At 40.5% G+C, this 13525-nt stretch overlaps 1 long non-coding RNA gene across 1 annotated transcript; it reads left to right on the top strand.

Moving 5' to 3' along the window:
- Window positions 1-1166: 1166 nt before the first annotated feature.
- Window positions 1167-10778, top strand: LOC122565307. Its single transcript, XR_006316127.1, has 4 exons — window positions 1167-1313; window positions 1940-2105; window positions 9714-9783; window positions 10425-10778. It is a non-coding gene; the product is annotated as an uncharacterized LOC122565307 (long non-coding RNA).
- Window positions 10779-13525: the final 2747 nt, after the last annotated feature.

The following is a 13525-nucleotide window of genomic DNA, read 5'->3' as shown; positions in this document are numbered from 1 at the left end:
ATGTGAAATGAAGATGCTAATTATGATTAAAAAAAACAAAGTGTTTCTCTCTCCACAGGTGCTATCAGACTTCCTGAGTTTCAGAGAAGGTGCACAAAGAACACGGTCAACATTAAACTTAAAATTTGCGAGGTCCTTTCAGAAGTCTGATAACAGTGGTGAAAAAGCTGTTCTTGAATCTGTTGGTACATGTTAAGCTTTTATATCTTGATAAGTTCCCAGCAGCTGATATTTTACATCCCAGAATGTGGAAGAATGTGTCTATAGACATATTGGTGATGATCTTCCAAAATTCCATCGATTGTAGAAAGTGGGCCATATTGGTAACTGGGTACAGCTTTTATGGGTTATGGTAATGTCACTGATCAAGCAATCCACAACCTGGTTAATGTACTGGGGACATGGGTTCAAATCTCATCGCGGCAGATGGTGGAATTTGAAGCAATAAAAAGCAACCATGTAATTACTGTGTTTCTTTTGTTCTAAAAACCAGTCTGGTTAACTAACATTCACTAGCAAGGAAATATGCTGTCCTCAACTGACCTACTTCTGACTACAGATTCACAGCAATGTGTTTAATTGTAACCACCTCTTAACAACTGGGGAAGGACACACTGTGACACCCTCTAAGACACACTGTGACACTCTCTGACACTATCTATGACATACCGTGACACATTCCAGCACATCTGAAGCACTCTGTTCCACTCTCTGACAGACGGTGACACACTGTGACACTCTTTCAGACAGACTGTGACACTTTCAGACTCTCCCTGACTCTCTGTCAGCGATACATACATACCATGAACAAATGAGAAAATAAAAATTGGAAGCCATTAAATGTCACACTATTATTTATAAACAGAGAAAGCCTGTTAGCCTAATATGAATGGTGGGAAAAATGTTTGAAATTATTATGTAGCATGTGATAAGAAGACACGTGGGCAATAACGATCTGACTATGCATGGTCAGCATGGATTTGAAAAATGTGTTGGAATTTTTCACATGATCATGTTTAGCAAAATTACAGCACACATGATCAGAGGTCATGTACTGCCATGGATTAATGATTAGCTTAGAGACAGAAAGCAGAGAATAACAATAAACGTGTTTTTCTCATATTGGCAGGCTGTGACGTATGGAGTACCACAAAGATCAATACTTGGGCCCCAGCTATTCACAATATATGTCAATCATTTCAAGCTAGGGACTAAATGTAATATTTCCACATTTATTGATGATGCAAAGCTGCATGGGAGTATATGTTATGAGGAAGATGGACAGTGGCTTCAGGACAATTTGGATACTCTTGGTAAGTGAGCACATACGTGTTAAATGGAGCATAATGTGGGAAGATTTAAGGTTATCCACTCTGATAGGGGGAATGGATGTGCAGAGTATTTCTTAAAATGGTAAGAGGCTGGAAGTATAATTGTACAGAGGGGCCTAAGTGTCAATAAGTTACTCAAGACTATTAGGCAGTTGTAACACGGTGGCACGGTGGTTAGCACTGCTGCCTCACAGCGCCAGAGACCTGTGTTCAATTCCCGCCTCGGGCAACTGTCTGTGTGGAGTTTGCACATTCTCCCCATATCTGCGTGGGTTTCCTCCGGGTGCTCTGGTTTCCTCCCACAGTCCAAAGATGTGCAGGTTAGGTGAATTGGCCATGATAAATTGCCCATAGTGTTAGGTGTAGGGGAATGGGTCTGGGTGGGTTGCTCTTCAGAGAGTTGGTGTGGACTTGTTAGACCAAAGGGCCTGTTTCCGCACTGTAAGTAATCTAATCTAAAAAAACAAGCTGTTAGTAAAGCTAATGGAATGTTAGCCTTGGCTGTAAGAGGATTTGAGTGTATGAGTGGTGAAGACTTGCTTCAGTTGCATAAAAACCTGGTTAGACAGCACTGGGATTCAGTGTGCAGTTTTGGTCATTTATTTCAGGACATATATTACTGCCACAGGAGGACTGCAACAAGTTACCAGACTTGCTCTCAGCCTTTTGAACGAGATTGGGCAAACTGGGCCAATATTCCCTAAGTTTGAAGAATGAAAAATGATTTCATTGAAGGCTGCAAAAGACTTGAAGTCATGGACAGAATAGGCACAGGTAAGATATTTCCCTTGCTTGGGGTGTCTAGAACAGGGGGAAAAATATTTTTTGGAAAGGAAAGTATGTCATTTAGGGCTGAGATGAGGAGATTTTGTGTTACTCAGAGAGACACTAGGCTTTATAAATCTCAACCTTAATAGGAAGCTGAATATGCTTAAAGATTGAGAGATACTTGATTACTCGTGGTGTACAGGTTATAGAGATAGTGTAGTGCAAAGGCTTTGAAATGCTTGAGCATCCGTAACTATACGAGCTGGTGGAGCAGACACGACAGACTGAATGGCCTACTCTTATTTCATGTTCCTGAGCCCACATTTGTAACAAGACTCAACAATAACTCTGAAGAAGCAATTGATGTGAGGCAAACTTGTGGGATCAATTGATTAGCTCTTTCAAAAAGGCAGGATAGGTAAATGAGCTGTCTCTATGTTTGTATGTGATTCCTTTCAAAACAGAGAAAGGATAAAATGTTAAAATTTCAATGCATAATCAGTCAGGATAGACAAAGGACCTGGTTACCACAATCTGCAAATGCCTCTGGATTTGTCTATCATTGTCACTTCCTTTCAAATCTTCTTTCATAATGTTCAGTTGCTTTCAGTTGTGGTCGCCACATTACAGGAAGGATGAGGAGGCTTCAGAGAGGATGAACAAAAGGTTTACCAGTGTGCTGCCTGGATTAGAAGGTATGAGCTAGAAGGAGAGGCTGGAACAACTCATTCTTCAAACTTAGAGAATATTGGCCCAGTTTGCCCAATCTCGCTCAAAAGGACAGCCCTATCAGGCTGAGAGCAAGTCTGGTAACTTGCTCTGCAGTGGAGGAGGCTGATGGGAAACTTGATAGCAATCTATAAAATTATGAGAGGACATAGAAAAGGTTGACAGTCAAAATCTTTTTCCCAGTGTTGAAATGTCCAATGTCAGGGGCATGCATTTAAGGTGAGGGGGAACATTCAAAGGAAATGTGAGGGGCAAGTTCTTTATACAGAGAGTGGCAGGAGCATGGAACATGTTGCCAGGGGTGGTGGGGGAGACAGATACATTAAGCGCATTTGAGGCACTTTTAGGTAATCACATTAATATACAAAGAATGGAAGGATAGGAACTAAGGGAAGGCAGAAGGGATTAGTTTAATTTGGTATCACGTTGGGCACAACATCATGGGCTGAATGGCCTGTTCCTATGCTGAACTGTTCTATGTTCCATATTCTATGTTTATTACCTCACCATTGGCCTTCTGGTTAGTCTTTATCCACTGAGAAGATACGCTGAGCTAACTGGATAGCTGTTTCAAAGAGCTTGCACATGCACAATGAGCTAAATGACTTCCTTCTGCATATGATTCTGAAACTTGACAGCTTATGGAAAACAATTTATTGTAATAGCGACATTTATGTGCCAACCTAGAGGAAACAATATCAAAACTTTGAAAGCTGTTAGAATGCAGTGGGATGAAATTAATATCCAGCGAACAATATAAATGATAAATGAGAGGATGGGATTGTTTAAATTCAGACCTCAATTTACTGGTGTGATTCAGCATGAGCACAACTCATGTTGCCTCAAGATAGGAGCCAATTGGTAGAAAGAATTGATACTGCAAAGGATAAATGTTTTTTTTCAGAAACTTCAGCCAAGCTTAGCAAATTGCAATGCAAACAAGAGCAAGGGGACTAAAAACCAAATCTTTAACATAGAAAGAAAAGGAATCATTCTGTCTGCCTCTTCCCGCAGTAAACAGGAGCAACACAGTCATTCCCTCAGTATCTGTGAGGTTTCCGTTCCTGAGAAGACCAGCGAATGACAGAATTTGCGAGTGCAGAGCTCATTTAAAATAGGTTTAATATAGGTTAAACACTGTGGATATGCAAGTTTTGCCTGCAGATGTTTAATTTTTTTGTTACTTTTTTTTAGCATGGATAGGCAAATTCAAGATTTGTGATTTACAGAGATCATTGTTTCAAAACTTATTCTCATAATTGTCACATTGCCATCACATTTCCATTTTTCCCATGCCAGGTGGAGGCGGGGCTTGGGATTGCTGTATTGAGGTAATAGTTTCTCGTTCTTCCTTGTTATCATCCGACCAAGAGCATTATGTAAATCAGGTAGAAAAAATGTTTGCTGAGTTTAGCTTCAATAGAAAATCATCAATCTGAGCAACATGACTGAGAGAGACAAGTTGGCTCGCCAATTCACAGACAGATAGCTGGAGTTCCAGATGTTGGTATTGTGGAGTAAGTGTCGTCCTTTTAATTTAGGATTGCCAAGGAGACCATGGCACCAGATGTTGTCAACCTGGTCCCAAGTAGCTACCTGGGTCAATGTGGTATCATATCCAGAGGAGCACACAGCTATGTGGCAAGAAAGTTAATGACCTTTTGTAGTCCACAAGATTAAATTTCTTTCTGTTATCATACTTTCACCGTAACTCTGCCACTGCAACCACCTCACAACAAGTCTCATGCTCTACCACTTTCACTCTCGCATGTGACATCTTCCCTCACTCGCTCTCATCCAGGCCATCTCCAAAAGCTACCAAACCTTCTTGCCCTCTGCCCTTCCTACTTGCTCACCCACCGCCACCTGCACCAACACTAATCATCTCACCCAATCCCTCCCTTTATGTCATTCCAGGTAAAAACAACCAATGGTAGGTCTGAATGGGCCAAAATAGGCAGCAGGTTAGCTGACATTCTTAAATTTAATATTGATTGCTATTTTTTATTAAGTAACAGAAAAAGTGAAATGAAAAAAATAACAAAAAAAAGATGTTTTTGCTTGCAATTGGAGCAGGAAAACATTTATAGCCAATGATTAATCACATTCAATCTATAGAATTCTACCAGGACTAGACAGAGCAATCATAGGAAGGGTGTTCCTGATGACTGGGGAGCCCAGAACCAGGCATCACCGTTTAGGGATACAGGGTAGATCACCTCTGAGACAAAGAGAGGTTTCTTCAACCTGAGAGTAGTGGGTCTATGGGAACTTTTGCCACTGAAAGCAATCAATGCCAAAACATTGAATATTTTCAAGGAGTTAGAAATAGTTCTTAGGGCTAAAGGGACCAAAGTATATGTAATAAATGTAGGAAATGGATACTGAGTTGAAAATCATTTACCACCTAATCGTTTGGTGGTACAGACTCAAAAGGCTGAAATGCCCCTAAGCTCGACAACTTGGATCTACTGGAAGTATGTGTCAATTATGCCCTTTTGGCTTGTTGCATCTGCTTGTTGCACTGCTCTATGAATGCCTGATTGCCCAGTTTCTCAGACAAAACAGCTCAAACACACTTTGCCTGCCCTGGGTGTCTTAGAGTCATAGAGTCATAGAGATGGACAGCATGGAAACTGATCCTTCAGTCCAACCCATCCATGCCGACCAGATATCCCAACCTAATCTAGTCCCACCTACCAGCACCTGGCCCGTATTCCTCCAAACCCTTCCTATTCATATACCCATCCAAATGCTTCTTAAATGTTGCAATTGTACCAGCCTCCACCACTTCCTCTGGCAGCTCATTCCATACACATATCACTCTCTGTGTGAAAACATTGTCCCTTAGATCTCTTTTATATCTTTTCCCTCTCACTCTAAACCTATGCCCTCTAGTTCTGGACTCCCGAAGCCAGGGAAAAGACTTTGCCTAATTACCCTATCCATGCCTCTCATAATTTTGTAAACCTCTATATGGTCACCCTTCAGTCTCTGATGCTCCAGGGAAAACAGCCCCAGCCTGTTCAGCCTCTCCCTGTAGCTCCAATCCTCCAACCCTGGCAACAATCTTGTAAATCTTTTCTGAACCCTTTCAAGTTTCACATCTTTCCAATAGGAAGGAGACCAGAATTGCACGCAATATTCCAACAGTGGCCTAACCAATGTCCTGTACAGCCGCAACATGAACTCCCAACTCCTGTACTCAATACCCTGACCAATAAAGGAAAGCATACCAAACACCTTCTTCACTATCCTATCTACCTGCGACTCCACTTTCAAGGGGCTATGAACCTGCACTCCAAGGTCTCTTTGTTCAGCAACACTCCCTAGGACCTTACCATTAAGTGTATAAGTCCTGCTAAGATTTGCTTTCCCAAAATGCAGCACCTCGCATTCATCTGTCTTAGTAGCCATTTTTCATGTTGATTGAGTAAACCGAGGATCACTTGTAAAGGGAGCACTTCCAGAAAGCACGTGACAGAGTAAGTTGCAGGTTTGCCTATTATTGTAGGTATATCCATCTTGAAAAACTTGTTTTCTGCCACAAGAAGAAAGGCATGCACCTCACTGGAAGATGTTCTGCCTTCCAATGGTGCCGTAAAAGAGAAACTGCTCGGTGAACTCACCCTTCCACCTCTCTCTGGCTCCAGTTCCGGGAGGCGGTGAAGGAAAGGTCACTTTGTAAAAGTGAAAAAGATGGTGGACTAAGATGGCGGCCTGGGCGCAGAAAGCAGCAGCGCCGCCCAACACCAAGTTAATGATAAAGGAGGAAGTGTCAGTGGCAGCGGCAGCAACGTCTGGATGAGGCGATCACAGCAACAACCCTGTTCGGGGTCACCCAGTCAGTGAGAGGCAGGGCCAAGGCTGAATCCCCTGGCATGGACACACAGGCTAGGCCAAGGCTACAGGTCCTCAACTGGGCCTGGGAGCCTGAACAAATGGCAGCTTTGGGAGAGTGGAGGTGCATGACCACTGTGACCAAGCTCGGGCTGCATTGTCTGGATGAGCATCAGTTGGAGCTCCAGACATATGAGAATTGGCCCATGGCTTGTACGCAACATTCACGTGTTAAGAAGATGTGGGTGTACTATATCTTTAAGAGAGTGAAAAGCTAGCAGAACTACCTGACACAGCAACAAGTGTTCTGAAAATGACATAATGTAACATTTGGTCGAACAACTCAATTAGCTGTTTGCCTGGAAACAACAAAACAAATTTGAATTAGGCCAATCAGTTTAAATTATACCCCCCAAAAAAACTAAACTCCAATCAAGTTTGAATTTAGTATATTGACAATCTTAAAATCCAATGATACAGTTGGCTTTGGAGGTATAAGACCAGGGAAAATTGAACAGTTGGGAGGAGAACTGCCAAGCCAACAACATCTGGCACGGTGGCACAATGGTTAGCACTACTGCTTCTCAGTGCCAGAGACCCGGGTTTAATTCCTGCCTCAGGGGACTGACTGTGTGAGTTTGCACATTCTCCCCGTGTCTGCGTGGGTTTCCTCTAGATGCTCCGGTTTCCTCCCACAGTCCAAAAATGTGCAGGTTAGGTGATATTGGCCATGCTAAATTGCCCATAGTGTGAGGTGAAGGGGTAAATGTAGGGGAATGGATCTGGGTGGGTTGCGCTTTGGCAGGTCGGTGTGGACTTGTTGGGCCGAAGGGCCTATTTCCACACTGTAAGTAATCTAATCTAATCTGCAGACTTCCTGGAGAATAGCTCTCTTAAAGATACCTTTATCGATCTGGGACCTATGAAGCATAATCTCTAAGAAGAAGAAAAGAAGACAGAGGAAGATCCAAATAGAAGATTTGACAGCTGGCTGGGTTTTGAAATTTGAATTTTTTCAATAAAGCTTAATCGGGGGTTTTATCGGACTTGTATTATAGAAGGGAAAGTAAGAGATACATTAGAGGAAGGAGTTGTAAATAGTTGTTGGTTAATTATTCTCTGTTATATGTTAAGAAATAAAGTTATTAATTTGTACTTTAAATAGCTCTTGGTCTCTCAAATTTCACAGATTACTGATTGGGATAAATATTTTCTGGTTTAAATTAAGCAGGAGGGTTTACCTGTGTTGTAACACAAGGTCTCAGTGGTGGAGATCCATAACCAATACCTGGAACATATTACAGTGATCCCAGCTGATGTCAAGTGGAGCATTGATTGAGGAACAAGAAGGACTAGTGAAAGATAAACTCTGATTCAGTATTATCTTTTAATATACACAGTAATTTAAAATGGCATTGGAGCGTGGTGAGACTTTTTAAAAAATACATGTGACACTAAATCATTCAATTCAATTAAAACTAAACCAATAGGGCTGGTTGACTGGGTTCAGTTGGGTAACTGTTCTGATCCATACAGCCATTGTACATCCATCCATTGATTCCATCTATACCTCCTGCTGCCTCAGGAACGCAGCCAACATCATCAAAGACCCTTCCCACCCTGGTTATAATCTCTTCCACCCTCTTCCGTCAGTCAGAAGATACAAAAGCTTAAACACACTTACCACCAGATTCAAGAACAGCTTCTTCCCTGCTGTTATTAGATTGCTGAATAGACCTCTCAGATTTCAAATCTAATGCTGATCTTGCTTTTTGTACACCTTCATTGCATCCATAACTTTTTATTCCTTGCTCCATTCTATCACCCTCTTTGTACATTGTGATCTGCCAGTACTGCATGCAAAACAAAATGTGTCATTGTACCTACGTACTTGTGATAATAATAAGTCAACTCAAGTCAAATCAAACCCTAGTCCCTTGCTTCTGGCTACATTGAATAGCATGGGTCAGGCTAAGGCTGACAAATTATCCAATTGATGAATTCTACACTATTTCAGGCATGTTGTCACCAAAGGAATATCAGTTTTGTCCCGTTCAGGGTGACTGGCCATGACTACAGCTGCCACTATGAGATAACTTCTGTTATTTCTGAATATTAGTTTAGAATAAGGAGGCTATACACTCAGCAACACAGAGACTGCTGTTCAGTGTCTGCCCAGTCTCCTCCTTTCCCCAGCACCAATCTCAAGGCCTCTGCCATGGTACAGGCAGTCTGATATCGACATCTCTGATTGGATGATTTGCTTGTAGAGCAGCAAAGAACACCAGAATCTAATTAGAATTATTCAGATGAAGTCAGAGGACTAAATACTAACAGTCCATGGGCTACGTCTTCATTTGACATTTTGAGTTTGACCTGAATTATGTCCTCGACTTAATTCTTTACTGTGTCCATGCGTTCTGCCAATTTTTTCTTATCTTGCAGTGACACAGGTTTTGTTACTGCAACAGCTCTCCATTAAACTGAGGTCTGAATCTATGAACAGCATATAACCTCTCATTTATCAGTGATATTTTACAATGGATGTTTATTTCACCTTACTGGGTTATTAAAGGTCTAGTTTTTGATAGCATGCCCACAAGGTAAACAGCCAGGCAATTGTTTCTTTCAGCATCTTTTCAATGGATTTCTGAGGATATGGATTTAATTGGGGAATTATTTTCACAATTAACTTAATCTGAAAAAACAATGTGTCATTCATAATTATAATGCTAATAGTATTATATCGTAGCATTAGAATTACATGTCAGGAACAAATGGTTTCCTCTCAGCCAATATCAAGCCCAGCTGGGTTAAGCTGAACTGAAAATGAATCAATTCCTCATCCACGATGATGAAAAGTCGTATCACCTTTGCAGATCAAATTTTATGAAGCAAAAATTCGAATGGCATTAGTCTGTGGTAAAAACATTCATTTCCAGTGCAAGCTTAGTTAATCAATGTCTATTGTGTGAGTACTTAACTATCTCTGTTGTTTCATGCTTACTTTTTATGATTCATTAATGCTCATAATGAACCTTCCAGTGCATTGGAACAGGACGCTCAGAGATGACTACACAACTTGGCTTCTCAAATATCTGCTCATGAATAATAGGTAATAGTAACTAATAACTGGGAATTAATATTTTTTTATGTGAAGTGACAAGATGAACAACAACAACTATATGCCCTCTACCTGATAGATAGAAGGTCATTCTGTGCACTATGCTCATGCCAGTTCAATAAAGACCTACGACATTATTCCCAATCCCCTGCTCCTTCCAGATAGCCTTCTGCAGATATTTCAAGTCCATCCAATTTCATCTTGGAAGTTGCTTTGGAAATGGTTTCATCATCTTTCAACACTTGGACATAACAACTTAATGTATGTGAAATATTCTCTTCATCCTCTCTTAGATTCTTTTTTCTCAATTATCCTAAAGCCATGGTCATTGGCTATTGAAGCTCCTGCTATACACAATGATGCTGCTCAATGAACACTATTACTTGGTAGACTTACAATTAGTTGAAAATTGACTTATGCTTGGTCAAACCCTTTGCCAGCAGGGCCATTATAATCAACAGAGCCTAAAATATTTCACCCTTTCACTCCAGGCCATATGCAAACCTAGATCTTTGAGGTAAATGGAATTCATGCTGCGCAATACCATTCACAACCTTTAGTCCTCAATCTTTGATGTGCTGTGATTTCAGTTGTGAATAATCAAATCTTTCCTCTTGTGTTTCAAATTCCAGGGAGGGCAATTTATTGGGCTGGCTACACTCAGGACTCTCCAGTTTCTCAAATTGGTTGTGAGCTGCCAACTTGATGTGTACTTCAGTGGACAAAATGCAGACACTCCTATTTCGGCCAAGACAGCAATATACATCCAGCACAGCATTAAACTGAATTGCTAGGCCAGAGCATTTCACCCTCAGCAGCCTTTAGTGTCTGGTTGGTTTCATAGGCTTGGTGATTTCAGTCATCCCTAGATCATGAGATCTCCTTCACTGCACTTTGTAAAATGACTTTCCTACCATGCTTTTGTTCTTATGGAGATCAAAGTGGCAATGGGTCAATAATAATACCCATAAAATAAAGCTGTTTGATTCCTGGCTTTGAGCATTCAATATTTACAGTAATATTTTGATAGCTGGAAGCTACTGTATTATTGCAAATTATGACCATGATGGATATAATTGGTTCTCCAGTGTTGTCTCATAAGGTTAAGTAAAGAGCATAACAGGAGAGGAAATAATAAAGCCAGAAATTTGCAGGCAAATGGACAGCCAACACAGACAATGGATTACCGTTCATATTAAATACAAATGGATGCATCTCAAAAAGATCACTGGGCTCTAATCTCACTCAGAGATTCAGATAAAAGCATTAATCACTAGAGTAGTTTTCAAGCAATCATACAAACACTGAGAACAGATTTACATTTTGAAATCACTTCCATGTGTCTATTGCTTGTTATAAAATTGTACATGTATATAAAATATAAATAACCACGCACCCTAAGAATTGCAGCTGCTCTAGGTGGCAACTTTCCACCACCTTCTGTTATCCATTTTACTCAATTTCTCCTCAAATTCAGATATCTACCCACTCAGAACTGTTTTGGAGGAGCAAATTACTGCAGATGCTGGGATCTGAACTGAAAATGAAAAATGCTGGCGATCACAGCGGATCAGGCAGCATCCGTGGAGAGTAAGCAAGCTAACGTTTCAAGTCCAGATGACTCTTCATCAGAGCTTCAGCTTGCTTTCTCTCCATGGATGCTGCTCGACCCGCTGTGATCTCCAGCATTTTTCATTTTTAGCACTATGATGGATTTCGCTCACACCCACTGTTCTGAAGGCAGCTCACTGAAGCCAAAACGATTCTCTCCTCAGATGCAGCCTGGGTATTTCCAACAATTTCTACTTTGGTTTCTGGTTTCCAGTATCCACAGTTCTTTCGGTCTTATACTTGATCACACTCACCTGTACTTGTTAAATTAAACTGCAAAGAAATCCACTGATTATCAAACCACTCCTTATCTTAATCTGCTTACTATATGAGTCCAGAAGGCCAAAGTCCTTCCTATTTTTCCACCATATAATTAATCTCTCTTGTTGTAATTGTAAACAAAAATGAAATGTCACATATTCAAGCATCACTATATTTAATCTGCAGGCATTCGTGACCTTTCCTCGTCTAACCTTGGTGTGATATTTATTATAACTAGACATGACCATGTTAGCTTATATATTGGGCCTGACTTTTCCAATTAATAAGTTAACCCTTTGACATCTATTTAACAGCTTCATGTGAACCACTTTCAGTTTTACTAAATCTATTATCACATTTTATACAATTTCCTCAGCATCCGGGATTTAAAAAAAATCTTTTTAAAGTTTATTTACAAACATCAAAGAATTGGATTATAAATCAGTTCAGAACAGAGGAAAAGTGCCCATTCAGCACTCTCAGCACACTCCATCATTCACTGAGATCACGGGTGATCACCATCTTAACTCAATCTAGCAGGCTTTTCACTATATCTTTTTTTATGACCACAGTCAGCAAAAATCTCATGTTTAAAAATTACTAATTGATCCAATATTTTTAAAGAGAGTTATACAGGTGAACTACTTTTTAAACTTTAATGGTCTCGTAGCATGTATCCTTGTTATTGTAGATGCTCCACCAAAGGCAAGAATGTCTACCCATTTTATAAACTTTTCAAAGCCTTCAAGCATTTTAGCCCTTTGCCTTGACTATTGCAGGGAGTAGTTGATATCAACTCATAATTTAACCTTGAAAGCCTGGTATATTCTATAAATCTTTATTGCACTCCTGAAATACTAAATTGCAATGTTCATACCATGCACTGTACTCCGCATGATATCAAAATGTTTCTTTATATAGTCACAATACAACATGCCCTGATTTTCTAGTCCACCTGTTTATTGATTTTTATTATTCATTAATGGGATGTAAGTATCACTGACTGAGGCAGTATTTATTGCCCATTCCTAAAGAACGTGGTGGAGAGCTGCCTTCATGAACTGCTGCAGTCCTCAGGGTGGACAAATATTCATGACACTGTTAGAGAAGGCAGTTGATTTTGACTCAGAGACACTGAAGGAACAGCAATATCTTTCCAAGTCAGGATGGTGTGAGACTTGGAGGGGGACTTGCAGGTGCTAGTGTGGCCATGCATCTACTACCCTTACCTCTCTAGCTGGGAGAAGTCATGCATTTAGAAAGTGCTGTCTAAGGAACCTAGGTGAGTTACTGACAATTGAAATGTTAAGTCTGATTTCTCTCACACAGATGCCATTGAGCATTTCCCAGCATTTTTTCTTGTTGTTTACTGGGTGAGTTACTGTGGTGCTTTTTTTAGACATGCTGTCACTGTGCATCTGTGATGAAGGGAGGGTATTCTCCTTGTGGAGATGAGAATTTGTCTTTACAAGGCCTGCATAGTTAACCTTGTGGGTTTCTTTCCCCTATTTGATTCCTATATTCCAGTGATCAATGCATGTCGACTCCAAAATGCTTTGTCCCATCACTACCCCTGCTGTACATAACTTAAAACAATTACAGAGATTTTAAGTTGAAAATGAATTATCTCACTTTCTTTTAAAATGACTCATGGGACATGCATTACTTGGTCAGCATTTGTTGCCCCTTCCTGGAGGAGGCAGCGGTGAGTTGCTTTCCAAACTGCTGTAGTCAATGTGTTGTTGGTAGACCAACAGAGAAAGAATTCCAGGATTTTGAACGAGTGGCAGTAAAGGACTATTGATTCTATTCACTTCAGTGGATTTCTTTTCCTTTTTAAGAAGGTTTTGTTAAAGTCTGT

Source organism: Chiloscyllium plagiosum, chromosome 2 (assembly GCF_004010195.1).
Source record: "Chiloscyllium plagiosum isolate BGI_BamShark_2017 chromosome 2, ASM401019v2, whole genome shotgun sequence".
Taxonomy (NCBI): Eukaryota; Metazoa; Chordata; class Chondrichthyes; order Orectolobiformes; family Hemiscylliidae; genus Chiloscyllium; species Chiloscyllium plagiosum.
Note: the sequence above shows the minus strand (reverse complement) of the source record. Positions and strands in the feature narration are given on the sequence as shown.